Below are 17,633 nucleotides of genomic sequence, written 5' to 3'. Positions count from 1 at the left end.
AAAAAAAAACAGTTAATATTAACAGTAATAATAACAGTACGGAGTATGACGAATTCTTTCATATATGTTTTTTTTTAATTATTGAGTGAATGTATAATTAGATATTTTTGGATAGTCACAATTATTCTAATTGACACATGAGGGAATCTACCTCAAACAATGATCAACATCATTAGAAGAGAAGATAAGAAGGTGAGTAGTTGCAATCATAAGGGCTCATGTCGAACACATATCTTTCTAAAAAAATCATTGTAATTAATCTTGGTTGATTTTTCAATGTTCAATAAATCTTTAAAACGTTTCGAAATATCCCATTGCTATTTTGTGCAATTATATTATTTTTGTCTTTTGTATTTTTTTTTTCTATTAAGCGGATTTAAAACGGGACAAAATATCAAAATACAATGGAATTAGTTAGATGCTACTTAACTTTATTTAAATATCTATTTTTAAATTTGCTGTGTGACAAAACAATTTATAAAGTATTCTTCTTATTGCGCTGTCCTTTTCGAATGTTAACAAACCAAATGGAAATTGTAGCTTTGGAAAATGCTGCATGAAAAATTTCTGCAGATGAGCGGTCAAATATTCTCCTCAGAACAATCTCTTCAGGTCTTTCAGCCATGAGTTCTGATGTCTTCCAACTTATCTTTTGCCCTGTTTTTTACCTTCCTATATGATTTGAAATAGTTCATATTGTTCACCTCTCAACATATGACCCAAGTATTGTATTTTACGTTCTTTGAGTATTTTTAGTAATTCTTTTTATTTACTCATGTGCTGAAGTAGATACCTCATTGTTAGTATGGAATCACCTGATATTTCTTACTATTTCGTGCGAATTTAAAAAAACGAACGCACGAAGTAAAACAATATTTATTTTAAAGCAATTTAATAACAAATACATAACAATTAAATAAAACAATAAAGTATTTAACAAACAAATTGAAATCAAGTATATTCAAATGGGAAATAAGCCACAATTTTACCTAAAAATGATTTTATTAACGTTTCGACGCCCAAGTCGGGTGTCGTTGTCAAAATACAAAATGTCAAAATACAACGACACCCGACTTGGGCGTCGAAACGTTAATAAAATCATTTTTAGGTAAAATTGTGGCTTATTTCCCATTTGAATATACTTGATTATAAAAATGCCACAAGAAAATAGCTTCAGAACAACATTAAACAAATTGAAATTAGTTGTTTTAAAGTCAATAGTATCAAAAATTTCAATGTAAAACGAATAATGTTTAAATTGTTTTTATTTATTTTTTTTTTGTTTTTTTTTTGATAGTCATTGTTATCACCTCTAGTCCTTACGCAAGCTTCAGTTTGCGTGGGCATGCTCCTAATCAAATTATCAACATTTTGTTGTGGTAGGTTGCTCCATCCTTCAAAAGCAGCTTGTACTAGCCGTGAGGTGTTTTGTGGATTATCCTGGCGAGCTCTAATTTTTCTTTTAAGCATATCCCACAAATTCTCTATACGGATAAGCTCGGGTGAGCAAGCAGGCCACTCCAAACAAGGGATACCTTCTGCTTCAGTGATGTCTCTAGTCACTCTAATGGTATGTGGAGGTCCATTAACATGCAAGAAAATTAAAATTTTCTCCTGTTGCACCTCTCCAGAGCCTAACTAGGCTCTACATACCTAACTAGGCTCAACGTAGGCCTAACAGGTTATCAACATACCTGCGAGCAGTTAAAGTTGATTGGATGAAGCTGTAGCTTCCAAAAGCTGCCTTTGGAGCTGCAGGTGAGAAATGGTTGGGTGTCTTCCAGCTGATTGGACAATTAAACGATCTTGGAGAGCCGTTATTACTTTTGGCGACTTTCCCTTGCTTTATTTTTGAGCTTTCCTAGTTCCTGTTACCTGGCATAGGTTTTGGACGGAGCGCCCTGTATTACGCCTAGCTCTACAGCTATGTCCCTCTGAGAACATTACTATCTCCACAAGACCAATAATCTTTCCTCGTTGTAAGTTCTAGGGTCAGTCAGGGTAATTGGAAACACTATTTGAAATATCATGACATCTAAGCATTTGAAATTTATTTAAAAATATACTGTCTCATATTATAATAAAATAAAAGGTTTTGGCTATTATACAATAAGTGTACAGTCTTCTTCTTCAAGTGCCGTCTCCTAATCGGATGTTGGATATCATCATCACTATCTTTACTCTATCCACCGCTGCTCTAAAGAGTTCTATAGAACTGCATCTAAACCAGTCCCTTAAATTCTTTAACCATGACACTCTCCTTCTTCCTATACTCCTTCCGCCTCTTATCTTTCCCTGTATTATCAGTCTTAGCATTTCATATCGCGGTCCCCTCATTACGTGTCCCAGATATTGTAACTTTCTTATTTTTATTGTGTTTATTATTTCGCATTCTTTACCCATTTCTCGCAGTACTTCCGTGTTCGTTTTCCTCTGTGTCCATGCTATTCTAAGCATTCTTCTGTAACACCACATTTCAAATGACTGTAGCTTATTTATGTGTTCTTGCTTTAATGTCCAGCTTTCAAGTCCATATTGTAGTATCGAAAACACGTAGCATCTCAAAGCTCTTGCTCTCAGTTCTAAGCTAAGGTCTTTGTTGCAGAGAACTGTTTTCATTTTTACAAACGCATTTCTTGCTATTTCTATCCTGGTCCTTATTTCTGTTGTTTGATCATTTTTTTCTGAAATCCAGGTTCCTAGGTATTTGTATTTATCAACCCTTTCCATCGGTATATTTCCCAAATGTATGCTTGTTTGTATGTTTGTTTTCTTAGTTATTATCATGTATTTGGTCTTTTTTATATTCATTTTTAGTCCATATTCTTTACAGAAATTGTTTGTTTTGTTCAGTAGTAGTTGGAGTTGTTCAGCAGAGCTTGCTATAATCACAGTGTCATCTGCATATCTTATGTTGTTAATAGATCTTCCGTTAATTATTATTCCTTCACTTTGAGATAGCAATGCTTCTTCAAAAATGGCTTCACTATATGCATTAAAGAGTAATGGAGACTTTTTTAACTATTTAGAATGGGAAATAAGCCACAATATTATTAAAAAATGATTTTTATTAACGTTTCGACGCCCAAATCGGGTGCCGTTGTCAAAATACAAAATACTATTGTATTTTGATTATATATATATATATATATATATATATATATATATATATATATATATATATATATATATATATATATATATATATACTATCAATAGTATTTTGTATTTTGACAACGGCACCCGATTTGGGCGTCGAAACGTTAATAAAAATCATTTTTTAATAATATTGTGGCTTATTTCCCATTCTAAATAGTTAAAATTGTAAAAATGCCACAAGAAAATAGCTTCAGAACAACAGTAATGGAGACATAATACATCCCTGCCGAACTCCTCTCCTGATTTCAATTTCTGGACTGGGTTCGTTATCTATTACAATTTGTGCTCTTTGATTCCAGTAAAGGTTTGTTATTATTCGTAAGTCCCTTTTGTCTATGTTTTTTGTCTTTAGAATTTGGACTAATTTTTCATGTCTTACTTTGTCAAAAGCCTTCTCAAAATCAACGTAACAAACATGCACATCCACATTCATGTCCATGCATCTTTGAGCTAATACATTAAAAGCAAATAACGCCTCTCTGGTTCCTAGTCCGTTTCTGAACCCAAACTGACTATCATCTATTCCTTCTTCTAATTTTTTGTTTATACGACCATGTATTATTTTCAATAATAATTTGAGAATGTGACTTATTAATGATATTGTTCTGTATTCACTGCAATCTTTAGCGTTTGTATTTTTAGGGATAGCACAAAAGGTTGAGAGTAACCATTGTTTTGGTATGTTTCCTGTTTTGTACACTGTGTTAAACAAGTCTACGATAATGTCTAAGGTTTCATCATTTATACATTTTAAGCTTTCTACTGGGATTTGGTCTGGACCTACGGCTTTACCATTTTTGCTGTTTTTTAATGCCGATTTAATTTCTTCTTTTAATATCTTCAAAACCGTATCATCTTCTACTTCGACTTCCATCTGCTCTGTTCTATTGTCTTTGAACAATTCATTTATGTATTCTGTCCATCTCTTTAATTTTTCGTTAGTACTCAACACAAGTTTCCCATCTGTATCTTTTAGTATTCCCGGTTTTCTTTTTCTGTTGATCTGCGTTAATTCCTTAATTTTTTTATGTGTGTTAAAATTATCATGTCTTTTCTGGTGTTCTTCTATTTCTGCGCATTGTTTTTTTAACCACTGTTCTTTAGCCTGTTTAATTTTGGATTTTATTTGTTTATCCACATTTTTGTACATCTGATTATCTTTGTTTTTATGCTGACGTCTTTCTTCCATTAAATCTAAGATTTCCTCCGTCATCCATTGTTTCTTTTTGTATCTGGTTGGTGTAAGAATTTCTTTTTGACATTTATCTATTTCTGTCTTTATTAATAACCATTTTGTCTCTGTTTCAGTATTTTGCTGGATTTGTTCTTTAACATTCATTAAACGGTTATTAATTTCATCTGTCAGGCGTTGTTTTATGAGTGGGTTTCTTAGTTTACTTGTATCGATTTTTACATCTGTTGTTCTGCGTTTTATTATTTTCATTTTGAGCCTAATTTTGGTCACTACTGGGTTGTGATCTGATCCTATGTCGGCACCTGGATAGGTTTTTGAAGATATAATTGCGTTCTTGTATCTTTGTCTAATCAATACATAATCTATTTGGTTTCTTACAATTCTCCCTTCTTGATCTGCTGGTGACTTCCAGGTATATAGTCTTCTCTTTGGCATTTTAAACAATGTATTAGTTATGACAAAATTATTGTTTTGGCAAAATTCGATAAGCCTGTCACCTCTTTCGTTTCTGTTGCCCAGACCATATCCTCCTGTACATTCTTCTACTTTTTCGTCTCCAACCTTTGCGTTAAAATCTCCCATTATAATTGTAACATCCTGTGTTTTAATGGATTTTAAAATATTGTCTAGGTCTTCGTAGAAAGTTTCAATATCGCTCTCTGGTTTGTCCGCAGTCGGAGCATAAACTTGTATTATGTTTAATTTGGGTTTGTTCTGATTTAATTGTAAGAGGATAATTCTGTTGGAGTATGGAATGAAATTTACTACAGCTTTATCCATGTGTTTGTTTAGTATTATCCCGACACCATATCTGTGTGAACCGTCTTGACTTCCTGAATAGTATATTGTTTTATTGTTGATTTTCATCTTTCCTGAGTCGGGCCATTGGACATCGCTGATTCCTAAAATGTCTACATTCAGCCTTTCCATTTCATTAACGGCATTATGTACTTTTCCAGCTTGATGTAGACTTCTAACATTCCACGTCGCTACTTTGCAAGGTTTTCGCATGTTGACGACCGGGGAGGCCTTGCAGTCTTGTGAGTTTCCTCCTCTGCCGGATCTTGTTTTCCGAGTTTCATGATCAGTAGAGTGTTTGGTTATGTTGTTAGTCATGATGATTAACTAGGGATGCTCTATGAGCCTTTAATGCATTGGTTTCCCGTGTACAGTCTACACAAGTGTACAGTAGAAAGTCTTAAAAACTAGAAAGAAAAAGTCACAAAAAAATAAGATATTCAAAGTTTCCATTTACCCCAGAAATTTTAAGAAAAAAACTAAAAACGGAGTAAAAGTAAACAACAATCTCAGGCTGTTAAACATGAAACAATATGGTTTTCAATTTTGGCTGATCATGCCGTAGATAAACTAGTTCCATCTTATCAGTTCATATGTTTCTACCCTTTATGCGGTTGTAAACAACGCGATGTGGAATACTTTAGTAAGCAGCATCTTCCCTATATGTTATTTTTTTTGTTTTAACGTCTGCCACCGCATTTTCTAAACCATTCGAAAGAGTATTTCATTGGTTCTTTCTTCCGTATGTACTTGCTCAGCATTTGGAAATGCTCTGAGCATTTAACGCACATAGTTTCCATTTACCCCTAATAGGTGTTCATTTACCCCATGCTCAATATTTAAGGGGATAATTGTGAACACTTACTGTACTTACTTCTTGTAGTAAATAACATTCAAATTAACATTTTAGGCCATATAAATATTCTTGTACTTATTAGCTATAAATTATACAGGGTGTCCCAAAAGTAGTGGAACAGTCGAATATTTCGCGAACTAAACATCGGATCGAAAAACTGAAAAATACGTGTTCAATCATTTTCAAAAATCTATCCAATGACACCAAACACCAACCCCCACTACACCCCCTGGAGGTGGGGTGGAGGGTAACTTCAAAATATCAAATGGAAACCCCTAGTTTTTCTTGCAGATTTGGATTCGTTACGTAAAAGTAAGCAACTTTTATTAAAGACATTTTTTCGAACTGTGGATAGATAGCGCTATAATTGAGAAAAACGATTTATCCTGATACCATAGGTAAATTATAGAAACGGTCTAATATCTCGAGAAATACACTTCCAAATGAGAAACCAAAAAAACGGTTTTTAATACTTTTTGAAAACCTATTGAATAACACTAAACATGACCCTCCAACCCGCCCCCTGGAGGTGGGGTAGGGGGTAACTTTAAAATCTTAAATAGCAACCCCCACTTTTTATTACAGATTCGGATTAGTCATGAAAAATTAAGCATCATTTATTCGAAACATTTTTTAGAATTGTTGATAGATGGCGCTTTAATTGGAAAAATACGATTTATTAGCGCCATTTATCAGCAATTTTAAAAAATGTTTCGAATAAATGTTGCTTAATTTTTCATGACGAATTCGAATCTGCAATAAAAAGTGGGGGTTGCTATTTAAGATTTTAAATTTACCCCCCACCCCGTCCCAGGGGGTGGGTTGGAGGGTCATTTTTGGTGTTTATCGATAGGTTGTCGAAAAATATTAAAAACCTGTTTTTTGGTTTCTTATTTGGAAGTGTATTTCTCGAGATATTAGACCGTTTCTATAATTTACCTATGGTATCAGGATAAATCGTTTTTCCCAATTTTAGCGCCATCTATCCACAGTTCGAAAAAATGTCTTGAATAAAAGTTGCTTACTTTTACGTAACGAATCCAAATCTGCAAGAAAAACTAGGGGTTTCCATTTGAGATTTTAAAGTTACCCTCCACCCCACCTCCAGGGGTGTAGTGGGGGTTGGTGTTTGGTGTCATTGGATAGATTTTTGAAAATGATTGAACACGTATTTTTCAGTTTTTCGATCCGATGTTTAGTTCGCGAAATATTCGACCGTTCCACTACTTTTGGGGCACCCTATATAATCGCTATACTTAACTAATACAGAGAGATGAAATTTGTAAAATATTGGCACTGTTTCTAAATCGGTTTATGTGTTTAAAAACAATCAAATTTAAGTTGCACAGAATGGACATTCCCTTGGCTTGTAAACAACTGAATAACATTCCACAGAATAAGCAAAGATGGAATTATAATTCTATGGATGTGATACTGTTGCCATATTTCGTTTCCAATTACCCTGACTGACCCCACTATAACTCCACATCAGGCATATTTTCGTTTTTGGACACAAAAGTAAAATGTTTATTTATTTTCGTTCAATTTGCAACTCAAGCAAATAACCTATACCGTACCGAGCTGTACTATCCAATTGTCTTATATATTTGTTTATTTTCAATAAAAACCTTTATTCTTCGCAACAATAACAAGTTTTTTCAAAAGAAATAGATATTAAAAAATAAAAATGTATACCAGTTTTATTCAGTTGCAATGCGAAGGCAAAACAATCTTACTTTTCAATTAGAATACGGAGCGCAGTCCAGTCCTCTGAATCGCGATTTTCGGCTCTTATTGGAGCCTCATCGGAAAGAACGTAGGCACTGTTCTCCATACCCCAATTAACTAGCGTCGAGAGGTTTTCCCACCCATTGCAACCGAAGTGAAGGTATTAGGTGACTAACGTCATCTGGCAATTGAAAGATGAAGTTAGTTTTCAATCCTAATAGCAAAATTAATAATATTGAAAATATTAAAAATATTACTAAAAGATTTTTAAATTGAAAACTTATTGGTACATTTCCCTGGTGACACCTCCAAGGCTTCTACAATTTGCAAGCCAAATGGATGCTACAGTGAAGACAAAGGGAAGGAATTCTACACTATGCAATTCACATCCCCCGTCTGCAGCTCGGTAAAGTTCCAACGGAAAATGCACCTGGTTACTCTACGGAGTAATACGACTATAAAATAAAAATGTATACCATTTTTATTCAGTTGCAATGCGAAGGCAAAACAATCTTACTTTTCAATTAGAATACGGAGCGCAGTCCAGTCCTCTGAATCGCGATTTTCGGCTCTTATTGGAGTCTCATCGGAAAGAACGTAGGCACTGTTCTCCATACCCCAATTGACTAGCGTCGAGAGGTTTTCCCACCCATTGCAACCGAAGTGAAGGTATTAGGTGACTAGCGTCATCTGGCAATTCAAAGATGAAGTTAGTTTTCAATCCTAATAGCAAAATTTTTAATATTGAAAATATTAAAAATATTACTAATCTAATTAATTACTAATCTAAATAATTACTAATCTAACTATCCTTCCCTTTGTCTTCACTGCAGCATCTATTTGGCTTGCAAATTGTAGAAGCCTTAGAGGTGTCACCAGGGAAATGTACCAATAAGTTTTCAATTTAAAAATCTTTTAGTAATATTTTTAATATTTTCAATATTATTAATTTTGCTATTAGGATTGAAAACTAACTTCATCTTTCAATTGCCAGATGACGCTAGTCACCTAATACCGTCACTTCGGTTGCAATGGGTGGGAAAACCTCTCGACGCTAGTCAATTGGGGAATGGAGAACAGTGCCTACGTTCTTTCCGATGAGGCTCCAATAAGAGCCGAAAATCGCGATTCAGAGGACTGGACTGCGCTCCGTATTCTAATTGAAAAGTAAGATTGTTTTGCCTTCGCATTGCAACTGAATAAAAATGGTATACATTTTTATTTTATAGTCGTATTACTCCGTAGAGTAACCAGGTGCATTTTCCGTTGGAACTTTACCAAGCTGCAGACGGGTGATGTGAATTGCATAGTGTAGAATTCCTTCCCTCTCGTCTTCACTGCAGCATCCATTTGACTTGCAAATTGTAGAAGTCTTGGAGGTGTCACCAGGAAAGTGTACCAATAAGTTTTCAATTTAAAAATCTTTTAGTAATGTTTTTAATATTTTCAATATTATTAATTTTGCTATTAGGATTGAAAACTAACTTCATCAAATAAATATTACTTTGAAATACATGGTGATTCCATAAAAGTTTGGGTGTGTGTATTTTTAAATTTGCTACCGGACAAAACAATTTATAAAATATTCTTCTTATTGCGCTGTCTCTTTCGAATGTTAACGAACCAAATGGCAATTGTAGCTTTGAAAAATGCTGGATGAAAAATTTCTGCAGATGAGCGGTCAAACATTCTCCTCAGAACAATCCCCTCAGGTCTTTCAGCCATGAGTTCTGATGTCTTCCTACTTATCTTTTGCCCTGTATTTTACCTTCCTGTAAGATTTGAAAGAATTCATATTGTTCACCTCTCAACATATGACTCAAGTGTTGTATTTTTCTTTCTTTGAGTACTTTTAGTAATTATTTTTGTTTATTCATGTGCTGAAGTACCTCATTGTTAGTAATTTTTTTACCTATGGAATTCTCACCATCTGTCTGATATAACATCTCAAAGGCATTTATTCTTTTCTTTATACCTACGGTATATTTTATTTGGTTCCTCTTAAGAGGATCGGTACGTATTTTCGGCTGCAATGCTATTCAAATGGGGATTCATTTTTTTCGAATCCTGAGAAAACTAATAAGTATTTTTGAAAAATTTAAACGCAGAATGAAAGATTACGTTATTAGCGAGGGCCGAAAGTCCCTGAGAACTTCTATAATGTTTATTTTAATAAGTTACAGGGGTGACAAACTAAGAGAAAATTTAGTGTGATTTTTAATTTCAAATATATCATTCAAAATAAACTTTTTATTTATTCTAAGGGACTTTCGGCCCTCGGTAATAATTTAGTCTTTCATTCTGCGTTTAAATTTTTCAAAAATATTTATTGGTTTTTTCAGGATTCGAAAAAAATGAACACAATGCCGTGGTAATATTTTCCAAATCTGTCTTTGTCTTACAACGCATTCAGCCGAATATAATATTGTCAGCCTATATTGTCAGTCAGACACTGACAATCAGTGACAATTTCAAATATTTGACATTGCATCGGGAATATGTTGAGTTATTGATTAAATATTATTGATATATAGTGTATTTGATAAATTATTGATTTAAGACGTGAACTTAATAAAATAAATAAATAAAATAAAAAATAAAAATAATTTTATTTCAAGAAAAAATCAGTTTACATGCAAAAACTTAGATGCTAAGTACACGATGAACATTTGTTTGTGTGTGTACTTATTCTATTTATTATAATCAATAAAATTAATCTAATGGAGGTAACTGATTATTAAGAAAACAACAGAAAATTCACTTAACCTAATAAAGATTTACAAAAGACTATTAGACCAATCAAGTTAGCAAAAAATAAGCCGTTTTTCAACATCATTGAAAAGACGAGGTTTGACAGTTGAAATGTGTAGTATGAGATATTACAAAAGGGCTACCATCTTGGGATTCATCAATTTTTTAGTGGAACAATTTTTAAATAAACAATCAAAACGTTAAACTTAGTTTTGTGCTCATAACTTAAAAACTTGTTTATTTAGAGATTTGACGTTCACAGGTAACTTTTTTAGAATAAAAAGATACATTGAACGAGATACACTAAATGAAAATCGGTTAATAAACAAAAAAGTTATTGCAAAACAGACGACAAAATCATTGTTTTTTAATATTGTTAATAACAATTTTATTGTTTATTAGAATATGTTTAAATATACCTAAACTTGAGGGCATTAAGCTGTTTGAATGGTGTGCAAAAAATGGTCCAGATCTGTTTAACAGTTTTCGCAAAATTGAATTTGTTTATAAATTTTTTTGAAAAACGAGCTAATTTCTGAGGCTGGTCCAGTTAATATAGCTGAATGTATCTCAATAATACGGAGCTCATTTCCTTCGTTAAGATGTATACTAACAGCCTATGAAAAAAAAAGTAAAAAAAATTACATATACGTACACAAAATTATTTGTTAATAAATAGCAGTTTTTAAGCTTATAAACAATTACAATAATTTCGTAGAAATTAGATCAAATTAAATGGCAATAAAAAATACGGAAAGCTGGTTAAAATACACAACTTGTAAAAAAAAATTTTAGGTCGTACGACCCTTGGGGTCTGAGATAGCCCCTTTTTTTTGAAAAAATCACTGTTACGTTAATTAACAACACTAAGATCTGAAATTAACCAATATTTTATAAGAAAAGTCAAAGTTTTTAACAAAGTTTTTAGCAAGAAAAAATGTTAAAAATTGTTTAAACAGTAGTGTTATAAACAAAAAGTATTTTGCGTTCCGACTAAAGTAAAAATAGCGGGCGTAGTCGACTGACTGAATAGTGCACGCGGTTGACGACCGGCAGCAACTCCTAAAATTACGTTATACCGACCACAAAAATCAACTTTAAAGTGAATAACAAATTTTCGTCATTCCTTATGTTTTCGAGGTTTCCGAATTCGAATATGGAGTTTATTTTTTTCTAGAATTAGTGGAACATGTTCAAAAATAAAATTTTATGCCAAAATGCGATAAATCAATTTTGATGATTTTTCAATTTTAACTCACTGTATGTAAATATATTTTCCTTTTGAAAATTTTACTGTGCTATCTTTGAAGCATTTAGATAACAATGAGATTTGTCCAAAATGATTAAACACATTAAAAGAGAAGTTGTTAATTTTTAAACATTTTGTCGTCAGATTTCGTTAGTTTCATGCTTACTTAAAAAAGTTGAGTGACAAACTTTTCAGTTTATAATTTTAACTAACACAGAAATAAAATATAATTCATGAAGAAGTTTTCCAAAAAAATTTAATTTAAAATATGCAATAGGAAAAATGTTATGTGACTTTATAGACGAGCGGCACACTGGCACACCCCAAAAAAGCTTATTTCTCGAGATACTGATACTAATTTTGGTAATACTTTATATTTTTGATGGTGCTGAAAACGAAAATTAGGGTTGTTTTGAAAAAATGCCCCTTTTGTTTGAAAAAATCACTGTTACGTTAATTAACAACACTAAGAGCTGAAATTAACCAATATTTTATAAGAAAAGTCAAAGTTTTTAACAAAGTTTTTAGCAAGAAAAAATGTTAAAAATTGTTAAAACGGTAGTGTTATAAACAAAAAGTATTTTGCGTTGCGACTAAAGTAAAAAAAAATAATGGGCGTAGCCGAATGAGAATAAATTCGCGGACTACCATTCGCTAGCGCTAGACCGGTGCAGCCCATTTTTAACATTGAGAGTATACCGGATTTGAAGCTTAATATTATATTTATATATTTTGGTAGAAACTTGCATTTTATGAATATTATTATCTTGCACATTTATTTAGTAAAATTATATTTTAAATAAATAAATTTTAAAAATGACAATAAAAAGCCACTTAAAAAAGGTTTATACATCCCATTAGCTGCTTTGTTTTGGATAATTTTGCAATGAAAATAAGATAAACATTATTATTTTAATGTGGTACCATAGATAAAAAAAATAGTAAACTTGGTACAGTAGAACCCGATTGGTAGGTATAGGCCATTTTTTATTCTCTATTTTGAATCCGTGTGTAGTCCAGGCTGTATCGTCGATCCCGTTAGGTAAATTATTCCGATTCTTATTTTTTGCACAAACTTACTCAAAAAAAAGTTCCTTATAACAAATCCAAATGGTACCAAGAGCTACCGCGGCCGGAAAACAGTTTAAACAATTTTTTCATTAGTTTTCTGTTAACTTATAAAAGTTGGGTGACAAACTGTTTAGTTTATAATTTTAATCAACGCAGCATTAAAACATAGGTCCTGAAGAAGTTTTCTTCAAAATTTCAAGTCAAAATATGCAACAGAAAAAAGTTACGCGACCTTATAGACGAGTGGTACCCCCCAAAAAAAAACGCTCATTTCTCGAGATATCAACCACACTGTGGTGAATGGCTAATTTTGGTCTTACTTTATGTTTTTGATGGTGCTGAAAACGAAAATGAGTTTTATTTTGAATTTTAGATGGGGAAACATTGTCAAAATCGAAATTTTACCCTAAAAATAAAAAAATGAAATCACGTTTTTCTTAAAATTAAAAGATACACCACCTTTTTAACATACAATTAATTGAACAGCTAAATTTCAAATTTTGTCACTCAACTTTTGCGATTAAACTTTGCAGTTCAAGAATCTGCACCTTTTACTTAAAACAATTTATAACTTTCTTTATAGCAAGACAGAAATATTGAAGTAGGTCCCATTGTCTTCAGAATGGTGAGAAATATATACTATAAAAATTTCAGAAAAAAATAGTACAATGGAACTGAGTTGTAGCAAGTTAAACGCATAAAACGTGATTTTTATTTTTTGGGTAAAGTTGCGATTTTGATAATGTTCCCCCACGTAAAATTCAAAACAACCCTAATTTTCGTTTTCAGCATCATCAAAAATATAAAGTACCTATTACCAAAATTAGTATCAGTATCTCGAGAAATAAGCTTTTTTTGGGGTGTGCCAGTGTGCCGCTCGTCTATAAAGGCACATAACATTTTTCTTATTGCATATTTTAAATTAAATTTTTTTGGAAAACTTCTTCATGAATTATATTTTATTTCTGTGTTAGTTAAAATTATAAACTAAAAAGTTTGTCACTCAACTTTTTTAAGTAAGCATGAAACTAACGAAATCTGACGACAAAATGTTTAAAAATTAACAACTTCTCTTTTAATGTGTTTAATCATTTTGGACAAATCTCATTGTTATCTAAATGCTTCAAACATAACACAGTAAAATTTTCAAAAGGAAATATTTACAGCGACCAAAAATACAGTGAGTTAAAATTGAAAAATCATCAAAATTGATTTATCGCATTTTGGCATAAAATTTGATTTTTGAACATGTTCCACTAATTCTAGAAAAAAATAAACTCCATATTCGGATTCGGAGACCTCGAAAACATAAGGAATGACGAAAATTTGTTATTCACTTTAAAGTTGATTTTTGTGGTCGGTATAACGTAATTTTAGGAGTTGCTGCCGGTCGGCAACCGCGCCCACTATTCAGTCAGTCGACTACGCCCGCTATTTTTTACTTTAGTCGGAACGCAAAATACTTTTTGTTTATAACACTACTGTTTAAACAATTTTTAACATTTTTTCTTGCTTAAAACTTTGTTAAAAACTTTGACTTTTCTTATAAAATATTTGTTAATTTCAGATCTTAGTGTTGTTAATTAACGTAACAGTGATTTTTTCAAAAAAAGGGGCTATCTCAGACCCCAAGGGTCGTACGACCTAAAATTTTTTTTTACAAGTTGTGTATTTTAACCAGCTTTCCGTATTTTTTATTGCCATTTAATTTGATCTAATTTCTATGAAATTATTGTAATTGTTTATAAGCTTAAAAACTGCTATTTATTAACAAATAATTTTGTGTACGTATATGTAATTTTTTTTTACTTTTTTTTTCATAAGCTGTTAGTATACATCTTAACGAAGGAAATGAGCCCCGGATTATTGAGATACATTCAGCCATATTAATTGGACCAGCCTCAGAAATTAGCTCGTTTTTCAAAAAATTTTATAAACAAATTCAATTTTGCGAAAACTATTTAACAGATCTGGACCATTTTTTGCACACCATTCAAACACCATAATGCCCTAAATTTTAGTTATATTAAAACATATTCTAATAAACAATAAAATTGTTATTAACAATATTCAAAAACAGTGATTTTGTCTTCCGTTTTGCAATAACTTTTTTGTTTATTAACCGATTTTCATTTAGCGTATTTTCTGAAAAAATTATCTGTGGACGTCAAATTTCTAAATAAACAAGTTTTTAAGTTATTAGCAAAAAACTAAGTTTGACGTTTTGATTGTTTATTTAAAAAATGTTCCACTAAAAAATTGATGAATCCCAAGATGGTAGTCTTTTTGTAATATCTCATACTACACATTTCAACTGTCAAACCTCGTCTTTTCCGTGATGTCTAGAAAAAACCTAACTTGATTGGCCTATATGTCTATGTTCTATAAAGTTTTACATTATTACTAGAATATGTTATTTATTTTTATATTTTTTATCCAGCTAGAAAGTGATTTCTTTATCTTAATAAATTTTTTATTTTTAAATTCTTGAGGTAAAGAGTTAAATATTTTTGGAGCTGTGAAGAGTAAGCTTTTTTGAACAGCCGTGTAATATATTGGTGTAGTAGTCGTTAACATATTATTAGTAGTAAATCTAGTTAGAAATTGATGGTTTGAGTAACTTATTATTTTGGTAACTTATTATTACAATAGAGTCTGACAATGGTTTTAATATAAAGTTGAAAAATCTGCATTACATTTGCTTCTATAAACAAATCTTCTGAAGAAAAACATTTCTTTTTAAATAAAATGATTTTTAAAATTGTTTTTTGTGTTATTATTAAGGGGGATAGAACGTTAGAATAACCTGCACCCCAGGTACATATTCCATATGTTAGGATAGATTCGACTAGGGCTTTATATATTTATGATAGTATCCTTTGTTAAACATTTTCTTAAAATGTAAAATTTGGACATAATTTTTCTTAATTTACCACAAATATATTCAATGTGAGGTTCCCACTTCATGTGTTTGTCAAAAAATACTCCTAAGTATTTAATTTTATCAACAACTTTAATAGTTTGACAATCACATTTTTTGTGATCCTTACATGTGTATTTATGTACTTGGCTTCATTCATTGTGAAGCACATAAAGTGGGACTTCTCGATATTCATTGAAAGCAGACTGACATCAAACCAACTTTTAATTTTTGCCATGATTTCCTCTGCTATGGTAAGAGTTTTTTCCCAAGTGCTCTCACAAACAACAATGGCTGTGTCATCTGCATAGCATATAATATTAGCCTCTTTGAGAACTGAAAATAAAAAGTCCATGTATAACACAAAAAGCACTGGACCCAAAACCGTCCCCTGTGGCACACCGTACGTTACTGGAGCTGATTCACTTAAAGTTTCATTTATTTTGACCTTCTGGGAGCGATTTTCCAAATAAGATTTGAACAAATTATAAGGAAGACCTCTTATTCCCTTTTTCTTAAGTCGCTCCAGCAATATACGGTGTGACACAGTGTCGAAGGCCTTGGCCAGATCAATAAAAATGACCATACATTTCAAGGCCACTAATTAGATTAAATTGATCTACATTATGACATCTATAATAACCAGTAATACCCACTGAATACCCATTTTTACTTAAAACTATTCTAAGAAATTTACAATTTTCAATTTCAATCACTTCCAATGATTTTAAGAGTTCACATTTGACATAAAAAATAAAGCCAGACATAAATAAAAAGTTATTTATTGTGTATTATTTGTGGAAGATCCAAGCAGAGAATACATCAGGATAATATATTCTGTAATCCAAGTATTTTGTTGTTAAAAATGTTCAAAATTGTAAGCGTTCCATAACAATATATTATTAAAAAATCACTTTAACACTTTTCCTCTTTTCTCGATTGAGTATTAGTCTTTGTTGTGCAAATAAATTATTACAATCACTGAATACATAGTTAGTGAAAAAATTATCACATTTATTAACTGAATTAATAATTTGCAATTATAAAAATAACAGTTATCCAAGAACATTCAAAACCCATCTCTTTAAATTAATGGTGACATTTTCAAGTAGAATGACATTCTAGTAATGTTTACATATCCATACCAGTGTGAATTTTACTACACGTAATTTGCCGTGTAAAGACAGAAAAAGTAGGGATACACGTAAAATATTTGCGAATTATGTACCCATAGCCTTAACCTTGAATAACTTTATCAGCGTGTTATATGCTTTAATATGTACGCCTATCTTGATTGATGAAAACTCCCGACATTATGTTATGTGGGACTCAAAGAGAATAGCATCTGGCAATGCTAACAAACAATTGGGTTATGTATTTTTACTTAAAGAGACACCAAAGTGTTTTTCTTCGAAGATTTTGAGATGCAATTCTCAAGTGTTTCTCTTCTGAATATTTGTAAGACGCAAATTAAAACCTTGTACAGGTAGGCCAGGAGCCGAAGCTTTCACCTCGCAATTTTTACAGAATGGATCGATTTGCTTGAAAATTTGAGAATAAGTAGTGGATAGTCCAAGGATCAAAATCTCTATGATTCTGAAAGGCGCTTTTACCATGGGGGTGGTTGTCACCCCATCCCGTGGGTGGAAATGTTTTATTATATTTTGACCGCAAAAGTTAATAAAAACAATCATTCTAAGCAAAAAATGTTCTATACATTTTTTTGATAAACAATTTATTCGCTATCGAAAGTGTTAGTTTTGTATAGAAAAAATCAATGTTTTTCGATTTACTCATTTACGATTCACTTAATTTTTGCAGTAGAAAAAATTTTTTCAAACCAGGTTGTTGAGAATTAAATAACCTACAATTTTATATTGAAACATTTTTTCGTATCTGTGATGTT

The 17,633-nt window shown here is 31.7% G+C and overlaps 1 protein-coding gene across 2 annotated transcripts in view; it reads left to right on the top strand.

The window, feature by feature from the left end:
• LOC114335212 (RING finger protein 44) overlaps positions 1-17,633 on the top strand; it is a 76,219-nt gene that overhangs the window by 10,750 nt on the left and 47,836 nt on the right. The window contains exon 1 of one of the 2 annotated variants that reach the window (XM_028285418.2): positions 21-192. The exons of the other annotated variant lie outside the window; for it this stretch is intronic. The gene's annotated coding sequence lies outside the window, so the exon portion shown is untranslated. Of the gene's footprint in view, positions 1-20; positions 193-17,633 lie in introns of those variants that run through there. 2 annotated transcript variants of the gene reach the window in all.

This window comes from Diabrotica virgifera, chromosome 1 (assembly GCF_917563875.1).
Source record: "Diabrotica virgifera virgifera chromosome 1, PGI_DIABVI_V3a".
Taxonomy (NCBI): domain Eukaryota; kingdom Metazoa; phylum Arthropoda; class Insecta; order Coleoptera; family Chrysomelidae; genus Diabrotica; species Diabrotica virgifera.
Note: the sequence above shows the minus strand (reverse complement) of the source record. Positions and strands in the feature narration are given on the sequence as shown.